Raw genomic sequence first — 26,428 nt, 5'->3', positions numbered from 1 at the left:
CCGCCGCCTCTAAGTCATCACTGTTGGGTATTGGCTTCCGCTCCGCAGGAGTAGTAGGCATAAAGACTAGGCTAGGCAAAAGAACAAAGGCATTTGCATATACACACCCATGGGGGCTGTCCCATCTGGTCAATACCCCCTTGCAGTGACCACTCCCAACTCAGTTTGGTAGCATAGCAGTAGGTAATAAGAACACAACCCCAAAAGAGGGGCGGGGGCGGCGACTGTCGGAGGACTCAGAGAAAGGAATTTTACAGGTAAGATTTTACAAAAATTCTGTTTTCTCTTACGTCCTCCGACAGTCGCCGCCGCCTCTAAGTCATCACTGTTGGGATGTCCCAAAGCAGTATAGACATGAGGGGTGGGAGACGCAACCGTAGAAAAGGCAACGCAGTACCCACATCAGAGAAAGGAATCTTACATGCACCGTAAGAGAACCTTCTGGGCAACAGAAAAAACAATGCTCAAAAGGAGCAACAGCCCAGGAAAGCAAATACCAACAGCCAGGGACCCATAAAAAAACAAGGGTCCTTCATGGCACGGCCGCACTGAGAACCTTGCGGCCAAAGGAGGCATCAGCTGATGCCAGAACGTCTACTTTGTAGAACTTGGAAAAAGTGTGCACCGGCGACCAAGTCGCAGCCTTGCACACCTGGGCCACCGAGGCCCGATGCCAATAGGCCCAGGACGCACTCACAGATCTGGTAGAGTGCGCCTTAAAAAGGTAAGGGTGGAACCCGTTCCATCCAAGCTTAAGCCTGTGCAATGGTCTGTCTGAACCATTTGGCAATAGTTGCTGCAAATGCAGCCATGCCCTTCCGAGGTCCCTCAGGAAGGACAAAGAGTGAATCCGTCTTCCGAAAGGATTCCGTAGACGACAGGTAACCCTGATCGCCCTAACATCCAAGGAATGCAGAGCAACCTCCTTAGGATGCTTAGGCTTCGTACAAAGCGAAGGCAGGACAATGTCCTCATTAATGTGGAACTCAGAGACCACCTTAGGGAGAAAGGAGGGATGCGGACGCAAGACCACCTTATCCCGGTGAATCACCAAGTATGGAGAACGGCAAGATAACGCTGCCAGTTCCGACACCCTGCGAGCCGAAGTGATCGCCACCAAAAAGGCAACCTGCTTAGACAGCAGAGGCAACGATATATCCCGAATGTTTGCAAAAGGAGCACGCTGTAACACGGACAGAACCAAGTTCAAGTCCCATGGAGGTAAGGGCTCCTTCCTGGGAGGAGCCAAATGTCGCACACCTTGAATGAAGGTGCGAACCAGAGAATGAGACGCCACAGGGCGCTGGAAAAGAATAGCCAGTGCGGACACCTGGCCCTTGATCGTGGCCAGCGCCAGGCGCTGGTCCACCCCAGACTGGAGGAAGGCCAACACTCTCGACGCCGAGTACGAGCGAGGGGAGAACCCCCTGGACGCACACCAGGCGAAATAAGCCTTCCAGGTACGGTAATAATTTTACCAGAGGAGGTTTTCCTAGCCTTGACAAGGGTAGGGATGACCTCAGGGGGAGAGACCCCTGTCCCTCAGGACCCGGGTCTCAACAGCCAGGCCGTTAAAGCCAGCGACTGTAAAGCAGGATGGAAGATCGGACCCTGAGACAGGAGATCTTCCCACAGAGGCAGCCGCCACGGAGGCGCCACTGCCAGGTGAACAACGTCGGCGTACCAGGACCGGCGTGGCCAGTCCGGAGCCACCAGAATCACCAGGTGCGGTTCCGAGGCTAACCTGCGGAGGAACCTGGATAGCAACTGAATAGCAACTGAATAGAAGGAAAGGCATACATCAGACGATACTGATGCCAAGGGGCCACTAACACATCCGAGGCATCCGCCAGCGGATCGCGCGTTCTTGCCACGAACCTTTCCACCTTTCGGTTTAGCCGAGATGCGAACAGATCCACGTCCGGGGATCCCCACTTCGCACACAGCGACCATTCCCCCTGGTCCAGGGTCTGGCGGCTCAGATAGTCGGCCTGCCAATTCTCCACACCCGGAATGTGAACTGCTGAGAATGCCGGGACATGAGCCTCGGCCCAAGACAGAATGTCGGTCACCTCCCGGGCCACCCGGGCACTCCTGGTGCCCCCTTGTTGGGTAATGTAAGCCACCGCGGTAGCATTGTCTGTCTGTACCCGAACAGGACGGCCCCGAAGTCGGTCCGACCATTGGAAGAGACAGAGTTTTATCGCTCGCAATTCCAGCACAATTATCGGGAGGGAGGATTCCTCCTCCGACCAAACGCCCTGGGCAGACAGGTTGCCCAGGACTCCACCCCAGCCCGACAGGCTGGCATTCGTGGAAATCAGCGTCCACAACAACGGACGGAAGGACTTGCCATCCGACACCGTCGGGGGCTGGGGCCACCACAGAAGAGCCAATCTGGCCTGACGACTCAATGAGACCCTCAGATCCAGGGACTGAGGCAGTCTGTCCCACCTGACCAGGATCTCCGCCTGGAGAGCCCGCATGTGAAACTCAGCAAAGGGTATCGCCTCGAAGGCTGAAACCATCAACCCCAGGGACCGCATACAGGTGCTGAGTGACTAGGACGGATTGTCCCTGAGGGACCCGATCCCGTCCTGCAAGATCCGGAGCTTGTCCTCCGGCAAGAACAACTTTGCCTGAGTCCAGAATCATTCCCAGACAGGGAATAGGACGCACTTTGCCCCCCTTCCTGAGCACCGCGAACAGATTGGAATAAAATCCCCGAAACCTGTCCCGATGAGGCACTGGGACAATCACCCCCTGAGCAAGAAGGTCCTACATCGCTTGATGCAGGTCCTGCCGACGCCCAGGAGGCAAGCGAAGCTTCGAGGGAAAGAATCTGCCCGCCGGCCGGGAAAGGAATTCGATCTTGTACCCTGATCGAATGATTTCCTGAACCCACCTGTCTGAAATCCGGAGCAGCTAAGGTTGGAGGAAACCGCGCAAGCGTCCCCCCACCCCTGAAACGGGTGAGGGCGCCCCTTCAGGCAGAGTCGGACTGACCCGCCGAGCCGGCATTGCGTGACTCCTTCTTGCCCGCCCAGGGCTTCTTCAGGCTGCCCTGGGCCTTAAAGGGCTTGCCCTTGGATTGGTTCCGAAGGGCACGAAAAGACCCCTGAGTGGATCGAGACGTAGAACCCCGCTTGCCATGAAAGGACTTGTTCTTCGGGTTCTGGGGCAGCAAGGTGCTCTTGCCTCCTGTGACGCCTTTCACCAGGGTATCCAACGTCTCGCCAAAAAGGCGAGAACCAGCATATGGAAAATCAGCAACTGTTTTCCGCGAGGACTGGTCAGCCAACCAGCTCTTCAGCCATATCAGTCGCCGGTTAAGTACCGAGACACTAGACAGGCGTGCTACTAAAGGGGCCTCATTTAAGGCCGCATCACTCAGATACATGATTCCTTGGTGAATTTGATCCACCATATCCAGGCGGGCAGGCGGAACAGCGTCAGACACGAGGTTGCTCCTAAGCACCTTAGTCCAATCAGCCACCGCCTGAGCCACTAAAACGGACGCGAAAATGGGTCTGAGCAATGAGCCCGCCACCGTATAGGAATGTCGGGCTAGAGACTCGAACCGCCGGTCCGTGGGATCCCGGAAAACCGGGGTATCCTCGGAAAGGAACCAAGGTAGCCTTGTTTAACATGGCCACAGTGTGATGGAGGCAAGCACCATCGTGATTCCGTAGCCGGTGCAAAGGGATAAAGCAATTTGAACCAACTAGGCACCAGGAATGGACGTTTTAACGTGCGCCACATTTCATTAACAGTGTAATGAAACTCAGCTGGGCAGGGAAAAACCTGCGCCGACTTACGGGTCCTGTGCGTCCCAAATGAGGACACAATGCCCGGAGGACTGGGCTCATCCTCCAAATGTAGTGTTTCATTAATAGAAACAACTAATTCATCCATGGTCGCCCGCTCTTCAGGCACCCCCGGGGAGGAGGTATCAACCCCCTCCACCTCCGCCTCCCCCTCAGACCCCAGCGGGTCTAAGGATGAGCGAGGCCCTGAAAAGGGCACGCTCGCAGCAGCAGCCATATCACCATCTGAATCAGAGGAGAGAGGCAATCTGGGCCTCTTTTTAGCAGCACGTTCAGCCACCAGCATTTCCATATTTGACACCAAAGTCGCCACTACAGCGGCCAAATCAGGTCTCAGAGGGGCCACAGGAGAACTGGGGACCCCCACCAGAGCTGGGGGGAATTTGCTGTCCTGAGAATCCATTGCTCAAGGTGACAAAACAACAGTGCAAAAAAGTTTGTACTGCCCCTTTAAGATCGCTGCGGAGTGCGCAGCCCACCGCTACAGCTATAGTGACAAAAGACCCCCAAACACTAGAAGAAAAAACTGAGCCAGAAGCGACAATACAGAAAGATATTGAGAGCGATAACCTGCAGAGCCCCGCAGAGTGTTGCCACCGATGTCCTGCTTCCTGAAAGGAAGTGCGGCCAGAGTAGGCTGAACTCATAGGCTGCATGACTCAGGGAAAATGGCTGCCCCATAGGATTGCATGGAAGGCTCCGGCAAAATGGCCGCCGGACATGTGGTCGGAACGATCGTTCTGCTACCGCAAAATGGCGGCGGATGGTGCCAAAAACAGCATGTAGTATTGCCCATAGAGAAGCCAAATATGCCTGCCCTTTTTCCCCGCAGCGGCCGCCACACACACAGTCTGTACCCCCAAAAAGCACCGAAGTGACACAGGGAAGGGGACCCCCAAAAAATAAAAAGCACCGGAGTGCATGCACAAGCGATCCCCGCAGGGACCGTATCAGGGAGTCACACAGGCACAGACATGGGGGACACACAGCAACACAGGACTGCCACCCCAGACTGAGGTCCCACACAGAAGTACTTACCTGTACCAGATGGTGTGGGGAGCCTCTCAGAATGGAAAGCCGCTGTCCTCGTCTGACAGGGAGTGCCTTTAGCCAGGGACATGACACTGCAGCATCGCAGATGTGTCCTGTGAGGTAGCCACCTCACGGCTGCATCCCTGCTGCGAACAGGGATGGGTCGTTCATAGTGCCAGAACGAACCACGGCTGAACGCTCAATGGCGGGCTGGGGGTCCATCTGACCCTCTGCCCTGGAGAACCAGGGCGGTCAGTCCGAATCCCAACTCCACATGATCCATCTTCTTCCGAAGAGTCGACTAAGAACTAAAAGCTGACAAAATAAACAGCTAGTAAAGTGAGAAAAAACTGACATTTTCAAAGAAAATCAAATAAAACATTAGATAGGCTGAGACTGTAGCCCCAGCACAGGGAAGCCTAACTACTCCTGACGCTAGGCAGAATGAAACTGAGTTGGGAGTGGTCACTGCAGGGGGGTATTGACCAGATGGGACAGCCCCAATGGGTGTGTATATGCAAATGCCTTTGTTCTTTTGACAAAGTCTTTATGCCTAGCTACTCCTGCAGAGAGGAAGCCAATACCCAACAGTGATGACTTAGAGGCGGCGGCGACTGTCAGAGGACGTAAGAGAAATATATTTTTCTCTGATGTCAGTCGACAGACGCAGCCTCATCTCCATGAGCTGAGTGGGTTTATGCTCCTCCCATCAGAAGTAGTCTAGGCATAAAAAAAATTGAATACACACGCACAGGGGGCTGTCCCTCTCAGCATAAACCCCCACTGCATGACTCAGAACATCAGTTTATTTTAAAGCAGTGAGAACAAAGAACCAACCCCAAACAGAGGGACGGGTGCCGCGTCTGTCAACGGACATCAGAGAAAAAGATTTTACGGTAAGATCTTACAAAAATCTTATTTTCTCTATCGTCCGTCGACAGACGCAGCCTCATCTCCATGAGCTGAGTGGGATGTCCCAAAGCAGTAAAAGCATGAGGGGTGGGAAAACGCAACCAAACCGTAACGTCAACTCCAAAAGGCTAAACTTAGCCAACCGGGCAACATGGAGCTCACCCAGGTAAAAGACCCCTAAGAGAATAGCAAAAAATCATTCTCTCACGAAACAGCAGCCTGCCACCTTACAAACTTGTACAACGGAGGCCTGATGGCGAAACGCCCAAGAGGCACTCCGCAATCTAGTAGAATGCGCTTTCACAGGGAAAAGGAGCAACCTGACCCTTGATTGAATAAGCCTGAACAACCGTCTGCATGATCCATCTCGAAATGGTAACGGTGGACGCAGCCAAAACCTTTGCGAGGACCATCCGGAAGGACAAAGAGAGAGTCCGACTTTCTGAAGGGCCCAGTAACAGCCAGATAAACCCTTATCGCCCGAACCACAATCAGAGAGTTGAAGGCAACTTCCTTGATAGGTTTAGGCTTAGGACATAAGGAAGGCAACAGAATGTCTTCATTCAGGTGAAAATCCGACACCACCTTAGGAAGAAAGTTTCGGTTGGAGGACCACTTTATCCCTGTGGACCACCAAATAAGGTGAACAGCAGGACAACACCGCCAACTCAGAAACTCTTCGGGCAGAATTGATAGCCCCTAGGGAGGCAACCTTCTGCGACAAAGAAAGCAGAGAAATCCCCCTAATCTTCTCAAAAGCAGGCTTTTGAAGAACAGACAAAGCCAGATTAAGATCCCACGGAGGCAACAGGGATTGCCTTGGAGCGGCCAGATGACGCACCCCCTGAATGAAGGTGCGAATCAGATTATGCATAGCAAATGGACTTGGAAAATAAACAGCTAAGGCCGACACCTGGTCTTCGATAGTCCCCAACGCCAAGCGCTGTTCAAATCCTTTTTATAAAAAGGCAAAACCCGAGCTATAGAAAACAAGCGAGGGTGCAGCTGCAGCGATTCACACCATGAATGTACGATTTCCACATACGATAATAGATCTTCCTAGAGGTCGTTTTTCTGGCCTTTAAAAGGGTAGGAATCACTGAATCAGAGAGACCTCTATCCCTCAACACCTTGCTTTCAACAGCCAAGCCGTTAACGCCAGCGACCATAAAGCAGGATGGAAGATCGGTCCTTGAGATAGCAGATAGTCTCGCAGAGGAAGACGCCATGGAGGATCCACGACCATTTTAACCAGTTCTGCGAACCAAGACCGCCGAGGCCAGTCTGGAGCCACTAGAATGACTGGAATGCCTTCCATCACCACCCGGCTAAGAAACCTCGGCAGGAGAACGAGCGGAGGGAAGGCATAAATCAGACGATACCGACTCCAAGGAGCCACCAGAGTGTCTGTGGCGTCGGCCAGAGGATCCCGAGACCTGGCCACAAACCTCTGAACTTTCCTTTTGAGGCGAGACACAAACAGATTCACCTCTAGAGTCCCCCACCGGGCACACAGGAGATGAAACACCTCCGGATGCAGGGACCACTCCCCCTAATCCAACACCTGACAATGTAATTTGCTTGCCAATTCTCCACACCCGGGATGTGGACCACAGAAAGAGCCGGAACATTATGTTCTGCCCATAACAGAACTCTAATATTGGCCTTGAAGGAAATAAGTATGGTCACTCTATGTTTACCAGATATTCTGATCAACATTTTTCCATTAAAAGATCCTTAGGAGACACTGGAACATCCTAAAATAAGATAGGGTGTTAGGCCCAGCTTTGCCTGAGCGCCCTGTGGTTATCTTTAGAGGAGCCCTAGTCCTGAGACACAAGGTTGCACCTAATTGCATTGATCCACCAAAAACTCTCTTGTTTTTTCAATCTTTAACTGGTTTATTTCCATGCAGAAAGAGCAATATTTGTCAAAGTAATGCCCCATACACACGTGCAGATTATCTGCAGACTTTTGTCTGCAGACTTACCTTTTCTATGTAGTGCAAGGGCCTGCCGGATTGCATACAAATTGAAAGTGTTGAGGTTTGACCTCATATTATATGGTTTTGGTAAGTCTGCAGACAAAAGTCTGCAGATAATCTGCACGTGTGTATGGGGCATAACTCCTTCCACGGGAGGAGATAAACTACCTTTCAATCTACACATAAAAAGTATAAGATTGATACATTTATCACTTGAAGTTCCAAACATGTGGTTTATATGATTCAATGCAACGAAGAAATATCAGCGCAAGCAGAAAGGATAAAAATACAAATGATAAAAGCAGCTGACACCAAGGTAAAATAGATAAAACCCCAATGATAAGACAATAGAAAAAAGTGCAGCGCTAAAAATAGTAAAAACGTCAATGAATAAAATGAGTCCTTGATGGCACAATAAATATATTAATCACACAGGGGAAACAAAAGTCCAAGATAGGATTCCATATCTCCACAGCCTCAATAAACTCTCAGCATGGCAATGGCTCCCGACCAGGACAGCAACCTTATAGGATATCACTTTGTCTCAGGTACCCGTCACAATGTTTCTCCCATAAAGAATAGAGGGCAGATCATAGTGTATTATGTTTTAAACAGCCAGTTTATTTGTAATAAAAAGACAGCCTCTTACTTGATCAATGATAAAACGAGCAGTACGATAACAGCTGATTGCAGAGCGCCGCTCTGCCGACAGGCACTGCGGGTGACGTCACAATCTCCTCCCCCTTCCGCACACGTTACGTCCGTGGGCGGGACTTCTTCAGCGTGAAGAAGTCCCGCCCATGGACGTAACGCGTGCGGAAGGGGGAGGAGATTGTGACATCACCCGCAGTCCCTGTCGGCAGAGCGGCGCTCTGCAATCAGCTGTTATCGTACTGCTCGTTTTATCATTGATCAAGTAAGAGGCTGTCTTTTTATTACAAATAAACTGGCTGTTTAAAACGTAATACATCTGCCCTCTATTCTTTATGGGAGAAACATTGTGACGGGTACCTGAGACAAAGTGATATCCTATAAGGTTGCTGTCCTGGTCGGGAGCCATTGCCATGCTGAGAGTTTATTGAGGCTGTTTGTTCACAGCCTTCAGGTGAGAGGCTAGCATCACTGGTGAAGGATTGCACCGATTGTGAGCACTTTATCCTATGGAGCACTGAGCACTTTTATGGAATCCTATCTTGGACTTTTGTTTCCCCTGTGCGATTAATATATTTATTGTGCCATTCAAGGACTCATTTTATTCATTGACGTTTTTACTATTTTTAGCGCTGCACTTTTTTCTATTGTCTTATATGATTCAATGCCCTTGTTCTAAGCAGTACATTGGAAGACCTAAACCAGAATTACACTTGCGCCTCTCGGAGCATGTAAGTAATATCAAAACGCGGTTTCAGCGGGCATAATCTGTCTAAGCATTATGCCAGACATCATGATAGGAAACTGGCAGGTACTTCTTTTTTTGCTATAGTCACGCCATATTGGAGAGGCACTAATATGGCTAGAGCCATTTCCCGACTTGAAACCCTTTGGTCTTTTGATATGAGATCTTCTTATATTCCTTTTGGCCTTAATGGTGATTGGGATATTAATTGCTTTAATAAAAATTCTTAACTGTTTTTATTTTTATTATTTATATTTTTATTTTCACTTTAATTTTATTTTTTATTTTTATTGTTTTTTTAGGATTCGTTTTTTCCAGTCTGCATTTTTTGCTATGATGTAGATAGTGTTGGTTATTTCAATGTATCCTTTGTAACTTGCGGTGTTCTTGCGGATTTCTATTCCATTTCGGAATTTTTATAATGGATCGTTTTTAATGCGATCTTGTCAATATGATTTTCTATGATCCTATAGGGACTGTCATTTTTGATCCTCTATTTATATATATTTTTTTATCTTAATGGTACCGGCTCTATTTATATTCAGTTATGTGTGCCTTTGGTATCGTTCTAAGTTCATCTTTATTTATCTGATTTCTCTAGTAATTACTCCGGTGACAACTAGACGGCTGGAACGGGTTTCTTTTAAGTGTTCCTGCTTTCATTTCCATTTTGCACTGCACTAAGGGCTTTTTGCCAGAATTCAATATGGCGAATGTGCCTTATTTAAGGCAGTGCTCGTGATGCTGTGCTGTCCAGACCATCCCCCAGACGATGTCACATATGACGAAACATGTAGGGCGTGGTTCATGACAGTGACAACATCACGCTTCTCGATTCGCATTGGAGGATTGCCGTTTTCCTCTCTGAAGCCGGGATTTGGGAACCAACCCTGCAGGAACGCCGCAGCACATTACTTTTACACCTGTAATCGTCAGAATTGTTGTAAGTGCAACTTATTTTTTTAGCCCAATAAATGGTTTACCTCTTAATGCACTATGGGAGCACTTTTATCTTTTGCCTTTTATGATCTATGAGCCGGATGATGGCTGATCCTTTATGCATCATTGCCTTATGGATGGATGATCAGTCGACCTATGATTTAGTGGTCATTTTGATCTGGTAAGGGGATTACCTATATAACATAGGGGATGAAGCTACTTTCTGGTTTTCCAGTCACCCTCTGTCTCTATCTATATATGGTTCTTCTGGGAATGCTGGTGTCATTTACCTTTCCTCTCCTGGATTTGACCACTCTTCATGTATTAGTTTTATTATCTGTGATTAGTGCTGCACTATTTGTTTGTTAAAATAAAGAATTTTAAAAAAAAAAAAAAAAAAGAAAAAAAAAGAGCTGAACTGAGCGTCCACCAATCAAGCTAACAGAGGAAAAAAAAAAAAGTCTCGACTTACCTGTAAACTCCATCTCTTGGAGTACAGTACAGGATGCAGGAAGATTATTTATACACCGAGGGTTGTAGCAGTGTTTCCCAGGCCAGGTGAATAAGCAATAAAGAGTGGCATCAGCCTACCTGTCTTCACCAAACCACACACCCCGATGCATTTTGCCTCAGTCATCGGGGCTAAGCCCCAATGAGCCAGGCTAAATGCATCAGGATGTATGGTTTGGTGGAGATATTCAGGCTGAGAATGCTCTATAGTTTTTTCACCAGGGTTGATAAAGAGTAGCGGTGATCCTTTACTCTTCTCATTTACTATCTCTCTAGATTAGTATTAGGATAAGCCTGCACCCCAAGTTCTTGAACACGGTTATATGCTTTCATTTTGAGCAGCACCAAAATAAATAGAAAAGTTTGCAGTGGGTAAAATATCATGGTTGAGCTGCATTTTTACCATCCCCCAGTCACTCTTGCTTTAGCAGCAGAGGCATTGGCCAGGGTTCTACACATGCTGTGGTGTGGGCACAATGATTTGAGTCATGGCGGTAGCAGTAAATATCCCCAGTCACGTTCGACAGGCAGAAGTGCGATTCCCATTCAAGTGAAGGGGGAAACTGCCTCGTGCCTCGGTGCATGCCCTGCAGTTGCAGCATGGTGGGGAGGCATTTACAGGCTTAAAAAAGGTAGTGAGGAGGCAACATATAGCCTCCTCCCCACCTGTCAAATATCTCTGAAAAGTGATCTCAGCACAGATTTTAGAGGTGCAGCAATCCTTGCTGCTAGTGTGAACGAGCCCTCAAAAGCAGTCCCGCTAGCTTAGAAATGCAGTTTCACCAATACAGAGCATAGGGGTCAAGATTAAAAGCAACAAACTTACACACACACACTTTCACATGCATACATATACACACCCACATACTGTACATACACACATATACACGCATATATACAACCACATATTTGTAATGTACACACACCCTTTTCAAAAAACACAAATTTACTGTACCTGGATGAGCTAGGTACCTTCTCCTCTTCGCTAACTTTAACTTTCAAATTGACATTAGGCAACCGCACTGCCAGGTGTTTTCCTGTCCCAGCCAGGAAAACACACAGTGATAAATGGTAGCAGCTATAGCCGATGGCAAGAATCATATAAAAAATCCAACAGGCCAGTTGTACCTAAGTTGATCGAACCAGCCAAGATTCAAACCATCTATGGCGGGCTTTTGCGAGTCCTTAGTTTTGTAGCAAGCAATGCAGAGTAAACAAAGGAATGGAAGGGAGAGTGGCCTGTCCTGTACTCCAAGATATGGAACTTACAGGTAAGTGAAAAACCCTTTCATCTTATTCATACAGTACAGAACACAGGCAATGTCTTCTTATATTGGACATCCCGAAGCAATTTTTAAGAAGGGTGGTCAACATAACAAGGGTTAGAAGGTCAACTTCACAGCTAGGCTACATGTTCTTGATGCCAAAAAGCATGGGAAACTCTCACCAATCTGGTGGAATAGGCACGTAAAAAATTGCAGAAGGAAATTTATTTTGCAAAAGTAAGCTCTTGTGATCAGATTCTGTATCCATCGTGCAATGGTGGACTTTGCAGCAGGGTGTCTCTTGCAAGGTCTTGAGGACAGGGCAAATAGGAAATCAATCTGTCTGATTAAAAAAGTAGTCTTGAGGAATACTCTACTGGCTCAGACTGTCGGGGCAGTGTAGAGATATTTGCTGTAGATGCTTAGGAACAGGCAATAGGATAGTAGTACAATGCAGTTGTTTTAGTATTTAGTAAACTAAAATCTGCAGTACGTTTTAGTCGATAAAAAGCAAATGGGTTTAGTTAAATTGTAATGCATTTTTTAAGTATTTCTCTAGCATTTCTAAACGCATTATATACTCCTGGAGCAAAAAAGTCTAATATAGTGCCTTGCGAAAGTATTCGGCCCCCTTGAACTTTGCGACCTTTTGCCACATTTCAGGCTTCAAACAAAGATATAAAACTGTATTTTTTTGTGAAGAATCAACAAGTGGGACACAATCATGAAGTGGAACGAAATTTATTGGATATTTCAAACTTTTTTAACAAATAAAAAACTGAAAATTGGGCCTGCAAAATTATTCAGCCCCCTTAAGTTAATACTTTGTAGCGCCACCTTTTGCTGCGATTACAGCTGTAAGTCGCTTGGGGTATGTCTCTATCAGTTTTGCACATTGAGAGACTGAAATTTTTGCCCATTCCTCCTTGCAAAACAGCTCGAGCTCAGTGAGGTTGGATGGAGAGCGTTTGTGAACAGCAGTATTCAGTTCTTTCCACAGATTCTCGATTGGATTCAGGTCTGGACTTTGACTTGGCCATTCTAACACCTGGATATGTTTATTTGTGAACCATTCCATTGTAGATTTTGCTTTATGTTTTGGATCATTGTCTTGTTGGAAGACAAATCTCCGTCCCAATCTCAGGGTCTTTTGCAGACTCCATCAGGTTTTCTTCCAGAATGGTCTTGTATTTGGCTCCATCTTCCCATCAATTTTAACCATCTTCCCTGTCCCTGCTGAAGAAAAGCAGGCCCAAACCATGATGCTGCCACCACCATGTTTGACAGTGGGGATGGTGTGTTCAGGGTGATGAGCTGTGTTGCTTTTACGCCAAACATAACGTTTTGCATTGTTGCCAAAAAGTTTGATTTTGGTTTCATCTGACCAGAGCACCTTCTTCCGACACTTTTTATGGATATCTTTAAGAAATGGCTTTCTTCTTGCCACTCTTCCACAAAGGCCAGATTTTTGCAGTATACAACTGATTGTTGTCCTATGGACAGAGTCTCCCACCTCAGCTGTAGATCTCTGCAGTTCATCCAGAGTGATCATGGGCCTCTTGGCTGCATCTCTGATCAGTCTTATCCTTGTATGAGCTGAAAGTTTAGAGGGAAGGCCAGGTCTTTGTAGATTTGCAGTGGTCTGATACTCCTTCCATTTCAATATTATCACTTGCACAGTGCTCCTTGGGATGTTTAAAGCTTGGGAAATCTTTTTGTATCCAAATCCGGCTTTAAACTTCTCCACAACAGTATCTCGAACCTGCCTGGTGTGTTATTTGTTCTTCATGATGCTCTCTGCGCTTTAAACGGACCTCTGAGACTATCACAGTGCAGGTGCGTTTATACTGAGACTTGATTACACACAGGTGGATTCTATTTATCATCATTCATCATTTAGGTCAACATTCCTCACTGATCACTGATCCTCACTGAACTTCTGGAGAGAGTTTGCTGCACTGAAAGTAAAGGGGCTGAATAATTTTGCACGCCCAATTTTTTCGTTTTTTATTTAACAAAGTTTGAAATATCCAATAAATTTCGTTCCACTTCACGATTGTGTCCCACTTGTTGATTCTTCACAAAAAATTACAGTTTTATATCTTTATGTTTGAAGCCTGAAATGTGGCAAAAGGTCACAAAGTTCAAGGGGGCCGAATACTTTCGCAAGGCACTGTATGTTCTTATTTATGGTATTAAGGTTTGAACAAACTCACAGATACAGATTTAGCCACGTATAGACAAATAGTAAGGCTGGTTGCTTAAACTACTCTGTTGTTGCAAGGTACTCCCTGATTGTCCGACCCACAAACAGAGAGTGCAAGGCAATCTCCATAGGATGTTCAGGCTTAGAACACAGGGAAGGCAACACAATGTCTTCATTCAGCTGGAAACCAGAAACAACCTGACAAGGGTGAAGCACCACTTTTTCTCTGTGGACCACCAGGTAACGTGAACGTCAAGACCACACCGCCAGCTCCAACACCCTGCGTGTAGGAGCTGGTGGAGCATTGTCCCAGAAGTCGACCTTCTAGGACAATGTAGGCGGAGGAAGCTTGCGAATATTTCCAAAAGGCGGGTACTGGAGAACTAACAAATCGAGATCATACTGAGGCAACGGAGACTGTGCTGGGGGAGCCAAGTGGCGAATTCCATGAATAAAAAGGTACGAACCAAAGAATGCATAGCCAAAGGACGATAAACAAAGACTGCAAGGCAGAAAACCTGGCCCTTGACAGTACCCAAGCCCAGGCGCTGCTCAACCCCTTGTTGGAGGAATGCCAAAATCTGAGCCACCGAAATGGAACGGGGATGATTCCCAAGAGACTCACACCCCGCAATGTATGGGAAAATCTTCCTAGGAGGTAGATTTTCTAGCCTTTTACAACATGGGAATCACCGATTCAGACAACCCCCCCACCCTGCAACACCTGGCTTTCAACAGCTAAGCCATTAAAAGCCAGCGACTGTAAAGCAGGATGGAAGATTGGTCCCTGGAAGTCTCCAATGGGCATCGGCAACCAGCCATACCAGGTCGGCGTACCAAGACCGGAGCGGCCAGTCTGGAGCCACTAGGATGACCGGATCCCTTCTGCCTCGATCCTTCGCAGGAGACTTGGCAGAAGTTTCAGCGGAGAAAATGCGTATATCAGAAGATACTGGCCCCAAGGAGACACCAGTGCATTTGACGTTGGCCAGAGGATCCCGAGACCTTGCCACAATTCTCTGTACCTTCCTGTTGAGACTAAAGGCCAACAGGTCCACCTCAGGAATTCCCCACCGGAGGCACAGCTTAACCTTAGAATGCCGGCTACCTCCCGAGCCACCAGGACACTTCCTGTGCCCCATTGGTGATTGACATAGGCACTGTCTAATTGAAACCTTACCTGGCACTTCTGAAGGTGATTTGTCCAATGAGCCAGACAAATCTTATTGCCCGAAGTTCCAGTATATTGATTGGTAGCCTTGACTCCCCCAGGGTCAAGACCCCTTGAACACATCAATGTCCAAAATGCCTCCCTACCTGGACAGGCTGGCAACCACGGGGACCACTGTTCAGTACAGAGGCAGGAAGGATTAGCCCTGTTGAAGCGCCAGAGAGCAAAACCGCCATATCAGGGGCCCTCTCGAATCCTGGCTCAACAGGATCAGATTATCCAGAGACTGTGGAACCTTGCTCCACTTGGCAAGAATCTCCCTTTGCAGAGGCTCGAGTGAAACTGTGCAAACGGAACTGCCTTGAAGGTAGTCCTGACTAGGCAGAAAAAACTGAATGCCTATAGCAGGAAGTGAGAGTATACCCCCCCTGGGACTGCCCCGTAAGCGTGGTAAAGCTTTTTCCTGCCAATTGTCCTACTCCTGTAGGGGGCAGCATAACCCAATGGTCAAGAAGATTCTGGAGCTGTGTCCGTCAATGAGCGAAAGATATAGGATTTTCAGGTACGATCATAGATTTTTCTGGAAGCAACCTTTCTTGCTATTAGCAAAGTAGGAATCACAAACCAACCACAACCAGGCAATGACAACTGAGGTAATCTACTATCCAGTTGAAGTTTAAAAAAATCTACTATCCTGATGTACACTTTGGGATATGGGATATGTACCACAGACATCACTGTACAGTGAGTTTCTGCCCATCTAGTTTGATGTAGCCATGACATTGGCTGACTGTACCCTAATAGTGTGTTTTCTTAGACGTGACCAGGGACCGTGTTATTTGGACTTTAAGGGATTGGAACATTTCTTCCAAGCCTGAAAAACTTGTGCCTGCTGTGATAAACTTCCAATAATCGGGAAAGAGAGACTTCCCCGCTCTTAGGGCTGACGTGGTGATCAACCAAGATAGGGATTTCCATGATTTGCTGGACAAAAGCATGAATAAATTGGGAAAATTAGCCAGTTTTTTTCCAGGTTGACAAACTGTTCAGTTGCAGAGTTGTTAAATGGAAATGGCCAAATGGTATTGCCTTAAAAGGAGGCCAACATTAGACCTAGAACTCCCGTGGAAAAAAAATAAATAAATAAATCGAACTGTGGATGTCTCTTGGATCTCAATTTTTGAGCTTGTGCTCTTAGAGAAATAACTTTATTTTCAGGGGGAAAGACTTTTGCTTGTGATGTGTCCAGGACCAGACTTACATATTTTAGGCAAAGGAAAGGCTGAAGAGCAGATTTGTTTCAAATGATCAACTAGCCAATGGCCTGGGGCATCTGAATGGTCTTGTGGACATTTTATAATAGCTGGGAGAAGAGTGATTCAAAAGAAGGCCATCTATATAGCCTGTGTATAGGAGGCCCTGGGTTCAGAGAATGGCAAGTAGAGGTGTTGAACCTCTGTGAACACTCTGGGAACAGAGGATAGGCAGAGTGGCAGTGTTAAACTGAAAGTAATGGTCTACCACTGCTTAGCACAAAAGCATTGATGAGGTAGGAAATGGGAACATGTAGATAGGCATCTTGGATGTTCATGAATGCCATGTATTCCCCATGTCTCAGAGAAGTGATTAAGCTGGCCATACCAGTGCCTTGAAAAAGTATTCACACCCCTTGAAAATTTCCACATTGTCATGTAACAACTAAAAACTTAAATGTATTTTATTGGGATAGACCAACAAAGTTGCACACAATTGTGAAGTGAAAGGAAAATAACAAATCGCTTTTAAAACTTTTTACAAAGAAATACCTGAAAATTGTGTTGTGCATTTGTATTCAGCCCACTTTTCTCTAATATCCCTAACTAAAATCTAGTGGAACCAATCACCTTCAGCAGTCACCTAATTGGAAAATAGAGTCCACCTGTTTGTATTTTAATCTCAGTATAAATACGGCTGGTCTGTGAAGCCCTCAGTTTGTTAGAGAACCTTAGCAAACAAACAGCATCATGAAGGCCAAGGAACACACCAAATAGGTCAGGGATAAAGTTGTGGAAAAGTATAAACCAGGGTTAGGTTATAAAAAAATACCCCACGGTTTGAACATCTCTCAGAGCACTTTTCAATCCATCATCCAAAAAAGGAAAAAGTATGGCACAACTGTAAACCTACCAAGACATGGCGATTCACATAAACTGACAGGCTGGGCAAGGACAGCATTATTCAGAGAAGCAGCCAAGAGTCCTCAGGTGGGAGAGTCTGTCCATAGGACAACTATTAATCATGCACTCTACAAATCTGGCCTTTATGGCAGAGTGGCAAGACGAAAGCCATGGTTGAAAGAAAGCCATAAGTCCTACTTGCAGTTTGCAAGAAGCCATGTGGGGGACACCGCAAACAAGTGGAAGAAGGTTCTCTGGTCAGAGGAGACCAAAATATAACTTTTTCGCCTAAAAGCAAAATGCTATGCATGGAGGAAAACGAACACTACACATCACCCTAAACAAACCATCCCCACTTTGAAACATGGTGGTGGCAGCATCATGTTGATGGGATGCTTTTCTTCAGCAGGGACAGGGAAGCTGGTCATAGTAGTTGATGGGAAGACGGATGGAGCCAAATGCATCGCAACCTGGGACAAAAACCTGTTAGTCTGCAAAAGATTTGAGACTGGGGCAGAGGTTCACCTTTCAGCAGGAAAATGCCCCTAAACATACAGCCAGAGCTTTCATGGAATGGTTTAATTCAAAAGCATATTCATGTGTTAGAACGGCCCAGTCAAAGTCTAGACCTAACTTCAATTGAGAATCTGTGGCAAGACTTGAAAGTTGCTGTTCACAGACGCTCTCCATCCAATCTGACAGACCTGGAGTTATTTTGCAAAGAAGAATTGGCAAAATGTCTCTAGATGTGCAAAGCTGGTAGAGACATACCCAAAAAGACTCTCAGCTGTAATTGCAGCAAAAAGTGGTTCTACAAAGTATTGATTTGGGGGGGCTCAATACAAATGCTCGCCACCACACTTTATAGATATTTGTAAAAAAAAATTGAAAACCATTTATCATTTTCCTTCCAGTTCACAATTATTTGCCACTTTGTGTTGGTCTATCACATAAAATCCCAATAAAATACATTTATGTTTTTGGTTGTAACATGACAAAATGTGAACAATGTCAAGGAAAATTTATAGCGTAAAGCCAGCCTTACTGACTTTGTAAATGCAAAAATTTGGAATTTGAAGAAATCCGTTGAGAGATTTTAATCCAGAATAGGATGAATACCACCATTGGGCTTTGATACCGTAAACAGGATTGAATAGAATCCTTTGAATCTGCCTTGTGGTGGTACGGGCACATCAAAAGAAAAAAGCGATAAGGCGGCAGAATTCTGAACTCTCTTGCACACTTTTGAAACCATTGAATGATCCCACAGGTTTGGGACATCTGTGACCCAGATAAAGGCAACCTCTAGGACAGGGATGCTCAAACTACGGCCCTCCAGCTGTTGCGGAACTACACATCCCATGAGGCATTGTAAAACTCTGACATTCACAGACATGACTAGGCATGATGGGAATTGTAGTTCCAGAACAGCTGGCGGGCCATAGTTTGAAGATAGAAAAATAATGTATCAGCGCTGCTCAGTGTGCTATATTTTAAGATATAATAATGGGTATCTCAACCACACTATAAATAATCTGTGCTAATAAATAAAGTGATGTACTGGTGTTAAATTAATACATAAATAACCAACATAAATCCATATCAGTTCACTATCTCAAAGCATAAAAATGTGATGCATCAAATACAATATATAATATTAAAGTGTCCAGTGATCAATAAATATATAAAAAAATGCCAAACTCATAAATAACTATAAGAAAAGTTCATAAATATTCCAAGGTGTTAGGTGCCAGTCTCTGTGCAAAAATTATAAATCCACACAAAAGTGCTCAGTGCTTGCTTAGTGAGGATGAGACATCCAAAGTGCCGATGCTTTCAAAGTATGAGTAGGTGCTCCCCTCTCGGTCCCCTACTCACCAGACAATAGTGCTATGTAAGCCTTAAGGATTACTCCTCACTGGTTTAGGAACAGCAGTAGCCATCAAACAACGATACGTATACCGGAGCACTCTCCAACTAGCACCATCCAGGATTAATATCCGTGCACGGTCATCATGAAAAAAGAATAGCTATCATCGTGCAGTAATTCCAAACGTTTTATTTCACACGCTTAAAAAGAAATACACTTACAATGTGACGATCATAAGTCAGCCTTCACATTTCCTGCGGGACGCCATACAATGGCCGTGCGTTCCACCCGCATGAACCGGAAAGCCGGAAGTTGCGTAGTACGCAAGTCAGACGGCTTGACGCGTTTCGCTCCGCCAATCAGAGCATTATCAAAAGCGAATGCGTCATGCTCACGTACTACTATTTATTTATCCCTCACACACTCATTATTGCAATCACCTGGATAGACCGGAAGTAGTTTCCCGCCATCTTAAGACTCCCATTTGCACTTGCTTTATGTTAACCGCCATCTTGGTGCACCTATGTTATTATTCCTATTAGTGAGGCGGAAGCATAATGTGCGGACTCAAATATTATAATAATGTAATGTAAATTAATATATATATTATCAGCATTATGTTATATAATCATTATTACTAATATTTAACCATATGGCTACTAATATCGTCGGCTCTGGTGTCTCCACGCAAACTGTCTAAATGAGTATCTGATAGATCAATGCAAAGACATCATATAAATACATCAATAATATATAAATATACTCTTATGATGTACAAAATCAATCAATATAAATAAACAACCAAGTATACACCGCTAACAATTAAAAAAGTTAATATATGCCTACTTCAATAATTACAGTCACTAAAATATATATTTACCTAAAATATAATTAAAAATATAAATATGGTAACTAGTTAAAAATTATTTATAAAACACTCTTTACTATTCTGTCTTTTAAAACTGGTGGTCTCCTGTAGATGAATTTAGGTTTGCCTGGCAAAATTGCTTTATATACAGGGTCTCTTAAGATTCCCCAATGTTTCTTAATACTCTTTTCCACCTGCCGATATTGCTGATTAAACCTAAATTCATCTACAGACCACCAGTTTTAAAAGACAGAATAGTAAAGAGTATCCCCAACCCACCAAAAAAATTGGTAACTTTTTTGGATCAAACAGGTTTTTACAAATGTGGTAGGTGTGTGGCCTGCAAAACTTGTTATAGAGAGAAGAGGAGAAGTATTAAAAGTTTAAATTCATGGACTACAAAAAAGAATTATGAAATATCCCAATTTCTTGTAGGAGCACACACGTCACCTACCTATTACAGTGTGAATGCGGCCTGCAATACGTGGGTCGCACAACCAGAGAATTAAGAGTAAGGTTGAGGGAACATATAAATAATATAAAGAAGGGCTTTCGCAAGCACAGCTTGTCAAATCATTTTAGAATGTTCCATAATAAAGACCCCACGAAAATGATTTTTTGTGGCATAGACAAAATTAGCCCCCATTGGAGAGGGACACACATGAAGAGGGCAGTATCCCAAAATGAAACATGGTGGATACAGCAGCTCAAAAGCATGGTGCCTGCGGGTCTTAATGTAGAGTTGGATATTAATTGTTTTATAAATAATTTTTAACTAGTTACCATATTTATATTTTTAATTCTATTTTAGGTAAATATATATTTTAGTGACTGTAATTATTGAAGTAGGCATATATTAACTTTTATAATTGTTAGCGTGTATAGTTGGTTGTTTATTTATATTGATTGATTTTGTACATCATAAGAGTATATTTATATATTATTGATGTATTTATATGATGTCTTTGCATTGATCTATCAGATACTTATTTAGACAGTTTGCGTGGAGACACCAGAGCCGACGATATTAGTAGCCATATGGTTAAATATTAGTAATAATGATTATATAACATAATGCTGATAATATATATGAATTTACATTACATTATTATAATATTTGAGTCCGCACATTATGCTTCCGCCTCACTAATAGGAATAATAACATAGGTGCACCAAGATGGCGGTTAACATAAAGCAAGTGCAAATGGGAGTCTTAAGATGGCGGGAAACTACTTCCGGACTCTCCAGGTGACTGCAATAATGAGTGTGTGAGGGATAAATAAATAGTAGTACGTGAGCATGACGCATTCGCTTTTGATAATGCTCTGATTGGCGGAGCGAAACGCGTCAAGCCGTCTGACTTACGTACTACGCAACTTCCGGCTTCCGGTTCATGCGGGTGGAACGCACGCCCATTGTCTGGCGTCCCGCAGGAAATGTGAAGGCTGACTTATGATCGTCACATTGTAAGTGTATTTCTTTTAAGCGTGTGAAATAAAAAGTTTGGAATTACTGCACAATGATAGCTATTCTTTTTTCATGATAACCGTGCACGGATATTAATCCTGGATGGTGCTAGTTGGAGAGTGCTCCGGTATACGCATCGTTGTTTGATGGCTACTGCTGTTCCTAAACCAGTGAGGAGTAATCCTTAAGGCTTACATAGCACTATTGTCTGGTGAGTAGGGGACCGAGAGGGGAGCACCTACTCACACTTTGAAAGCATCGGCACTTTGGATGTCTCATCCTCACTAAGCAAGCACTGAGCACTTTTGTGTGGATTTATAATTTTTGCACAGAGACTGGCACCTAACACCTTGGAATATTTATGAACTTTTCTTATAGTTATTTATGAGTTTGGCATTTTTTTTATATATTTATTGATCACTGAAGCACTGGACACTTTAATATTATATATTGTATTTGATGCATCACATTTTTATGCTTTGAGATATTAAACCGATATGGATTTATGTTGGTTATTTATGTATTAATTTAACACCAGTACATCACTTTATTTATTAGCACAGATTATTTATAGTGTGGTTGAGATACCCATTATTATATCTTAAAATATAGCACACTGAGCAGCGCTGATACATTATTTTTCTATTTTTGATTTTAAAGGCACCCCCTTTTTTTATTAGCAGCAGCCATTATATTTATTACATATAGATTTTTTATCCTACGCGCTGGCACTTTATATCTATTACCATAGTTTGAATACCCTTGCTCTAGGAGATGTCCCCACACTTAGGAATGAGGGCATCTCTTGGTTGTAAAGAAGGCTTAGGGGAAAGCTTTCTGGCCTTTCTGGGCTACGCCTTCTGGCGAATGGAGGTGCTGAATTTAGGTTTTGAAGTTGAAGCCTGGTTAGAGTTGACAGATTGTTCTGCATTTAGAGAAGCTAGGGTCTCCTGAGGGGACTTTGGGACCTTCCACTGTGGAAACAAAACTTTCCCACCTGTGACTTCTTTGATGAATTGGTCAAATGCCTTGCCAAACAAACATCTTCCTTGGAAGGACACGTGTGAGGTGTTTTTTGCAGGCAGCTTCAACTGTCTAAACTTTAAGCCACATGTGAATAGAGATTATAGAAATTCTGGAAATTTTTTTTATGACATGTCTTAGGGCATCTACACAAAAAAGCATAGCAGAAGGCAATTGCTGTAATTGCTCGGTAACAACAAGGTCCTGGAATACAGGGCCATGTTGGTTGTTCATTATCCAAGTCCAGTTAGCTGCAGTTTGACATAATGAAATTGCAGCAAAAGCTGGTTGCAGGGCAGGGCCTGCAAGAATAGAGCGCTTTGAGAAGCATATCAAATTTCCTATCTACAGAATCTTTGAAAGGAGGAACTTCAAGGAGGTACAGTGAGGTTTGTTTAGCACAAAGACGGCAGGATCAACCACAGGAATAGCCCACTTCTTTTTCCACTGCATACAGTTAAACAAAACATTTTGAGAGGAGTAAAAAGACTTTATCTTAAAGTTTAATCTCATCCATATGTTTGAATTTCTGGATCTAGATATGTACCTATGAATGTAAGTGTATGTTATATAATGTACTCCTTTCATGGACTTTTTATATTTTCCATATATTTAATATACTGAATGTAAATAGCCAATGTATCTCTTGTACTATATATACAGATATATGTTATAGAGAAGCTTTGGACTACTACTCCCCCTGAGGAAGACTAATCCAAGTCAAAACGCTTAATCTAATCCAAGTCTGGGGTCCCATATTCAGTTCCTTGTTACATATGTATGTATGTTATCTTTTGAACCTTGCCTGTCTTTGGTTCTCTATCAGGCACATTGAGGATTTTTCATGATTTGTTGTTTTATACTTGCAAGACATTTTCACTTTTTGGATTTGTGAATTTATGTAATAAAATATATATTTTTTTTATTTGTATCCTTTGCTTCACTATCATTATATTATATATCTATATATATTCTTATACAATGTACACTTAAGCATCCTAAACATCCCATTCCCCGTTTTTTCTTGGAGGTAGCCCCTAGCCGGGAATAGCCTTCCATGTTTTGTTGTAACAATTTAGGGATGGATGCCACCTTAACCTAGCTTTACAAACCCATTATTTAACTGAGCTTTCAAGCTGGTATATATACACTGTATTTATGAATGGCGACCCAAAACTCTAAAATTATGATATTAACATGTAATGTCCGGTCTGGGAAAAAGCGTCAAGAGGAAGGCAATATTTAGTTATTTTAGGAAGCTACGCCCTTCTTTAATATGCATACAGGAGACCCACTTACTTAGCACTACTATCCCGCTGCTGCGGTCTAGAGCTTATCCTCTGCAATACCACTCCACTTTCTCCTCCTATTCTAGGGAAGTGAGTGTTTTGGGGTCAAAGGAGGTAACATTTGTCTGTTTACAGCATTAGTTAGATGAATATGGGCGATATGTATTTTTACTATGCAAAATTAACAGATTTATGTGTATATTGGCATCGGTGTATATCCCTTCACCCTTCTCTCATGAGGTCCTGCAGCTGTTGGCGCAATTTATGGCTCCATTCCCAAATACGCCAATATTGGCCATGGGAGATTATAATAATTACCTTGACCAGGCCTTCGATAAATTCAGTCCCACACTGAGAGGGCCTCCCCACACTTCCCGCCCTACGGCTTTTGCTAAACTTCTAATGGAGCTGGGCCTTAGAGATGTTTGGAGAGATAGCCACGAAGGACTTAAATGCTACTTATGCCACTCAGCTAGCCACAGTGGTTCGTCCCGCATAGACCTGGCCATGGGCAACAAGGCTATGCAACCATTTATTGTGGAATCTGCATATGAACCCTGCCTGGTGTCTGATCATGCTCCCTTATGGGTGGGCATGTCTATAACTAGGCCTGCTACTCACTCTCTGTGGCGGGTAAATCTGTTTTGGCTGACTCTTTTCCCTGACCCGGATCCCATTCATGAGGCTCTCACCGATTTCCTTCATTTTATTAGGGATATGGCCCCAATATCTACTGTAAGGGAGACTCTGAAGGCCTTTTTGAGGGGAGTGATTATTAGGGAAATAAATGGGGTTAAACATAGATCTGGAGCCTGGGAAAACACTGTGCGGGAGGAGATGCGGCCATGGTGGCTGATCCGAACCCATCCACTGTTGGTTGGAAGCACAGGCTCTGTACAATTCTGTGGTTCTCTCCGTGACTGAAAAAAAGCGTTACTTCCTGCAGCAAACCTATTTCAAAGAAGGTGAAAATACGGGTCATATGTTGGCTATGGTGGCAAGGGCCCAGCAGGAATAAGGGTCGGTAGTTGCAATTAAGACTAGCAGGGGGGAGGTCGTTACCTCTACTGAGGTGGTCGAGGTCTTCCACCAATACTATGCTGAGCTGTATCAATCTAAATTTAGGGGCTAAGTATCTGCCATGTCTTCCCCGCTGGACCGTTGCCCCCTTCACTATGGAGGGACTCACGGACGCTCTAGCACAGGCTCCCACCAATAAAGCACCGAGCGTGGTTGGTCTCCCAGCCGAGGTATATGTGAAATATAGCAAGGTTATTTTGTTCACTCTCCTAACCACTATGCAGGACAATATGCGCACGGAAATTCTACCAGACTCCATGCGGGAAGCGATTGTTATAGTGTTGCCCAAACCTGGAAAAGATACACTTTTACCAGACTCATATAGGCCTATTTCTCTACTGACGACCAATGTAAAACTTCTAGCATGCATACTTGCAAATAGGCTGTCCAAGGTCATAACAAAACTAATACACCCCGATCAATTGGGATTTATCCCAGGGAGATCCACTGCTCATAACATTAGGCGCCTCTTTCTTAATTTACAGATCCCAGTAGACAACCCGGGGAATAGAGTTGTACTGTCGCTGGACACAGCCAAAGCGTTCGATAGCGTGGAGTGGCCCTGCCTGTGGGAGGTGCGGTCGAGACTTGGCTTGGGAGATAGGTTTATTGGATGGATACAGGCTCTATACTCAGCACCGCAAGCACGTATTAGGGTGAATGGGGCATTATCTCCCCCATTTTCCTTACATAAGGTGACTAGGCAGGGATGTCACCTGTCCCAACTTTTATTTGCCTTGGCAATTGAGCCGTTAGCGGCCCTTATTAGAAATACTCCAGAGATAGTGGGTTTCAGTAGAGGAGGGCTTGAAGAAAAGATATCCCTGTACGGGGACGATGCGTTGCTGTTTCTGGGGGATACCGCTGGATCCCTGTGTACCCTAATGCAGACGATAGAGGAATTTGGGACATTCTCAGGCTTTACGATTAACTGGGAAAAATCTATTCTTATGCCTCCTGACTCCATGCTCTCATTGCTCCCATCCACAATAAACCGCATCCGTGTAGATGACACATTTAGGTATCTGGGGGGTGAAGATATCTGCAATTGAACCTGGTGCCTCTCCTAGACAAGGAACGCGCAAAGTGTCGCTGCTGGTGCAAACTTCCCGTGTCTGTTGTGGGCAGGGTTCATTTAATAAAAATGATTTGGGCACCCCAACTTTTGTACGTATTCCACAATTCGCCTGTGTGGATCCCACTAAGATTTTCGATGACTGGCGTCCCAATTTAGGGACCTTATCTGGAAGAGACAGCAGCCCAGAATTAAATTGTCCACTCTCCAATTCCCTAAGGATAGGGAGGGAATGGCGGTGCCACAGCCCAAGATGTACTTCCTTGCGGCACAGTTTCAGCAATTGGCGGGGTGGAGATCCACTACTTCTGGGGTCCCATCGACTGCCTTGTTGGCCCACTCTGACCCAACGTTATTG

The 26,428-nt window shown here is 44.8% G+C and overlaps 1 protein-coding gene across 1 annotated transcript in view; it reads right to left on the bottom strand.

The window, feature by feature from the left end:
• The window catches only part of LOC309549718 (interferon-induced, double-stranded RNA-activated protein kinase-like), a 363,835-nt gene that overhangs the window by 165,258 nt on the left and 172,149 nt on the right, over window positions 1–26,428 (bottom strand). The gene's annotated exons all lie outside the window — the stretch shown is intronic.

This window comes from Pelophylax lessonae, assembly GCF_965119305.1.
Source record: "Pelophylax lessonae genome assembly, chromosome: 3".
Taxonomy (NCBI): Eukaryota; Metazoa; Chordata; class Amphibia; order Anura; family Ranidae; genus Pelophylax; species Pelophylax lessonae.
Note: the sequence above shows the minus strand (reverse complement) of the source record. Positions and strands in the feature narration are given on the sequence as shown.